This window comes from Lactuca serriola, chromosome 7, assembly GCF_051521515.1.
Source record: "Lactuca serriola cultivar US96UC23 chromosome 7, Lser_US96UC23_V15, whole genome shotgun sequence".
Lineage (NCBI taxonomy): Eukaryota > Viridiplantae > Streptophyta > Magnoliopsida > Asterales > Asteraceae > Lactuca > Lactuca serriola.
The window spans coordinates 8,472,941-8,478,003 of NC_136414.1; the positions used below are offsets into that span (position 1 = coordinate 8,472,941).

Genomic DNA, 5,063 nt, shown 5'->3' on the forward strand with positions numbered 1-5,063 from the left:
GGACCCTAAGTCTGAAACTCATCTCACACCGAGGCCCAAAACACTCGAAGCCCAAACTGGCAGCGTACGCGGGGCATACACGAAGGTACGTTGAGCGTACTGGCTGCTGGCTTGTACGCACCGTGTACCTCCTTGTACGCTTAGCGTATAGCCCTGTTAAGCCAAAATCTCATTAAGTGCTTAATAATCCGATCCAAAAGCTACAAATCCAGATCCTAAGCTTGTTCCACGTCTTAAGCCATAAAGTTGCTTACTTGATGGCTTACAAGTCTAATAAAGGCTCAAACTTCCATAAATAACATTCTACTTCCATGGAGCTAACTAGATTTCATGCATGGTTCCATATAAGCCACAAAGATTGCAACTTTATTGCTAGGAAGATGTTTCTGAGCCTTAAGGATGGCAATCCAAACTCCAAAACCGACTTACAAGATCAAGACTCAACCTTTGGACTTAAAAAGGTCCAAACTTCCATAACCTAGATCTAGAAGGAAAGAGGAAGAAAGTTCAGAACTTTATACCTTCCTTTGCTGACCAAGAGGGTGCTAAGTCCAGATCCCTGAGCTCAAGCTTCTTCTCCAACTTCTTCCCTTCCTTCTACACTACTTCCTTTCCTTGAAACACTCACAAAAGCTTCTTCACACACAAAGAGAGGATATGAACGAATTAGGGTTTTCTTGAGAGTGAGGAGGCTAATGGGAAAACAAGGAATGAGGCTATAATGGGGTTTTATATAGCCTTAAACCCCTAAAATTAGGGTTTTTCTTCTGGCTGCGTACGCTGGGCGTACCATATGGTACGCTGCGCGTACGCTTCTCCTCCCCGCGTTTCATTTAATTGCTACGCCCAGCGTACAACGGGTTTACGCCCCGCGTACGGCTCATGGCCAGACTATGGCTCGGCCCATAACAAAGAGGCCCAATCCCACATACAATTCTATTATAGCCCAACATAAAACTTGAGAATCTAAATAAATTTATACCTCGGAAGTCGATCGTTACAGATGATGAGCAGGTTCAAGTGTCACCACCCCCCCCCCCCCCCGGACCAATAGGAATGGACAAAACAAAAAGCAAAGGCAAGGGGCAAAGCGTCGGAATCAGATGACTTGAAAGAAATTGGCGAGAATGTGCAAGGCAAAAAAGGTAGAATGGATAAATTTTTGCAACTTGCTTCGGATAGAGAGACTCGGAAACAAAGGGACAGCGACCTGAGAGTGCTAGCGATGGACACGTCGAATATGAACGGGGATGCGCTTCAGGTTGTTTTGACGATGAAGGAAGACGTGAAAAAAATGTTACGCTAGTCGTTTTTAATTTCTAGTTTTTTTCCAAGTTTTTTTATCATTTGATGTGTTTTTTTTTTTAATTTGTAGGTTTAAGCTTTCTAATTTTTAATTTTCTAATTTTCTAGGATTTTTTATTGTCATATTATTTTTTTAAGTAATGTAATGGTTTTAATTTTTAATTAATGAAATCTTTTGTTTTTATTTAAAACTAAAAAAAATATATTTAAAAATAAAAATAATTAAATGAGTGTGACATCACTCCTTGTGTTTGACATTAAACTACAATTCTGTGGCAAAAAGTGGCGTGTCGCCTACGTGGCAGTGAAGGGAGTGCACCTTTTGTGACACCACTCTCTCTAAGCCTAAAGGCAACGCCAAAGACCAAAAGAGATCCACTACGGCTTAAGGTATCGTATGGTCATTTACTAATCAAAGTTTTTCTCCAATGCGTTCGATCCCTCCCAAAAGAGGTTGGTCCATTATGATCCCCACCATCGAAATCGAATCAAGATCCAAATCAAGTACACTTAAAGTGGCGATGTAGGTTAGATTTTCGCCTGCACTAGCACCCATTACGTAGACTTTAGAAAAGACAGTCAATTCGGTCAACCACTCATCGGGATTATCGATCCCGGTTGCTAATGCTGGTCACGCACCCACCAGATTGCTTCAACCCCGTCGTCATACCCTCCGGGAGGCGGTGTTCGGGGGAAAGACGGTATTCGATGCTTATAACGATGCTTGAAGAATGAGCGGATAGATGAGTGCAGGTATGGTGGATGGGGGTAGAGGTAGCGGTGTGGCGCTAACGAATACAAAGCACCAGGGTGATAATTGGGAGTGTTTAGGTTGGCGGAGAGACATGCGGTAAAGGCGGAGGAAGGTGGTGGTGGGGTTGAGTGGGATATCTTTAGAAAGCGTGACTTGTGAATCGGTGGTGAGTTGGGGTTCGGCTGGTGAGTATGGAAATAAGGTGTGTCAGGTCAAAGTGACATCCGAGTTCTGCATGATATTGAGGAACTTATAAGGATTCGAAGAAGCCATTGTTGCGGATGATGCCATATTGTCATGAAACGGTGGTAAGATAGATATATGTAATACATGGGCGGCTCAACCAATTTGGGGGCTCTAAGCAAACAAAAAGATTGAGATCATTCAAGTAAGCAAACAGTTTCGGACTTGAGATCTTTAATTTTATAAACCAACCTGACTTTGTAACCAAAGAATAGAGACGCCGTGATGTAATATGTATATAAATAGTCACAAGTGACGAGTCATTTACTCGTTTTAGTGAGATTGATGATCATGTTGGACAGATAACCACCAAGCATATCCACCTCCTTATGGTCAAATGTGAAATCATGTTCGACCCAAATGTGGAATTTTTAGGACATTGAGCTTTCGAGGGTGACACATGTGAGACCCAAAAAAAAAAACTATTTTGGGACTACTTCTTTACTCTTCTAGACCATCATTTTTTTTCCTTCTATATTTTATTTGATTTAGTGAGTTTAGAATTGTTTAATGATTGCATTTTGCGGTTAAATTCAACAAGTATTATGTCTTAGTTTGTAAAAGAAATCAACAGTCTGACTTTTCTAAGTCATTGAGTAATTAAAAGAAATCAACATTCTACTCTAATAAATAAGAATGATTTTGACATATGTCATCTTTTCCTTCATTTTGACACTTGTCATTCTCTAGATTTTTTTGAATTATTTACTATCACTTGTCATTTTTATAGTTTTTTTTCTTTTTTATTCAAATCTCACATATTAAATGTCACCTTATATTAATTAGTTTTATAAATATATTAATTAATGTACATAATAACTTTCTATTTTTGAATTTCTCTTTCTATTTAATATATTTATAAAACTAATTAATATAAGGTGACATTTAATATGTGAGATTTGAATAAAAAAGAAAAAAAACTATAAAAATGACAAGTGGATAGTAAATAATTCAAAAAAATCTAGAGAATGACAAGTGTCAAAATGAAGGAAAAAAGGACATGTGTCAAAATCATTCTTATTTATTAGGGTAGATATAGATAATACATTCCATTTGTGAATTCATATTAATTAATTTTATTAGTATATATTAATTAAGACCAAATTACATAAATAGTCCATACGGTTTACAAAAAAGTCACAAACTCAGTCGTTACTTATTTTTTTTATTAACATGGTCTATGTGGTTACCAAAACTTTCTTTTAATACACATAATGTATTTAATGTTTATTGATTGCATTTGCAATTAAAAGAAATCAACATGTATTTAACGTCAATATTTTATGACATCCACATCACCGATGCAATAAAAAAACATATAAATTGTGCAAATGAAAAATAATAACTTTTAGATCATTATTTTATCCCCATAACGTAGTTAAATACAAGAGCGATTGAAGTCATTGAGCCTACAACATAATATAATAATATAATGCAATACTAATAATTCATTCTGACTTTTCTAAGTTAACTGCAAACGAAATTCTTCACATCATTATAGAAGATTTGTGCCTTTTTTGGATCAAACATCTCGACACAATGGTTTCCTTCATCATAAAATTTTCTTGTCACGTGCACACCATGTGATTCTAACATATTAGCAAAAGCTTTTTGTCTATCAGCCATTGGATCCTCACCATTCACCCTGATCAAACTATTCGGAAGCCGTCCGATCTTCTCTTTGTATGACACGCGTCGATCTGCCAAAGGATTACAGTATTCGTGATCTCTATCAGCTCCTAAAGGCAACGCCAAAGACCATAAAAGATCCGATGCGGTTAAAGGGAGAATATGGTCATTTACTAGTCGAAGTTCTGCTTCAGTGCGCTCGATCCCACCAAAAAAAGCTTGGTCGATGATAAGCCCCATGATCGTAACTGGATCAAGATCAAGATCAAGTACACGTAAACCCGCGTTGTAGATTAGATTTCCTCCGGCACTAGAACCCATTAGGTAGACTCTAGAAAAGTCAGCGAATTCGGTCAGCCACTCCTCGGAACCGTCGAGTCCGGTTCCTAATGCCTGGTCACGCACCCACCGGATTGTATCAACCCCGTCGTCATACGCCGCCGGGAGACGATGTTCGGGGCCTAGACGGTATTCGACGTTTATAACGAGGGCAGGAGTCTGAGCGGATATTTCGGAGCAGATAAGGTGCATGGGACGAGCGGTGGCGCTAACGACTACGAAACCGCCGGGATGGAAGTAGATGATGATAGGGAGTTTTTGGGTGGGCGGAGAGACGGGGCGGTAGAGGCGGAGGAAGGTGGCGGTGGTGGGGTTGAGCGGGATGTCTTTAGAGAGTGTGAGTTGGGAATCGGTGGTGAGTTGGGGTTCGGCCGGTGAGGATGGAAAGGAGATGTGTCGGGTCAAAGTACCATCCGGGTTTAGGGTGACATTGAGGTGCTTGTAAGGATCCGAAGCATTGGATGATTGATATTCAGAAGTCATTGTTGTGAATAAAATGGAGCTATACATGCAAATATGTATAGGTGTATATAGATATATATAGTCACATTTAAATTTAAATCTTTAATGCCAAAATCAATTTTAATCCTACTTTATTTCTATTTAATTATATTTTATTTCTTGTCATTAAAATATTATTGGCAAATGATATGGAAAGGCACTTGGCCATAAACAAGAATATAAAATGGCCCGGCAGACATCACCAACCTTTAGTCCTTTACTTAATACATTTAATAAGCAGTATATTAGTTAGTTATAATCATATTTAATATTTTTTCAATAATATATTAAA

The 5,063-nt window shown here is 38.4% G+C and overlaps 2 pseudogenes; both read right to left on the reverse strand.

The window, feature by feature from the left end:
• Positions 1–1,567: 1,567 nt before the first annotated feature.
• LOC145063720 (putative carboxylesterase 8 pseudogene) lies at positions 1,568–2,595 on the reverse strand (annotated as a pseudogene).
• A 1,030-nt stretch (positions 2,596–3,625) lies between these two features.
• On the reverse strand, positions 3,626–4,792 carry LOC145063482 (putative carboxylesterase 8 pseudogene; annotated as a pseudogene).
• Positions 4,793–5,063: the final 271 nt, after the last annotated feature.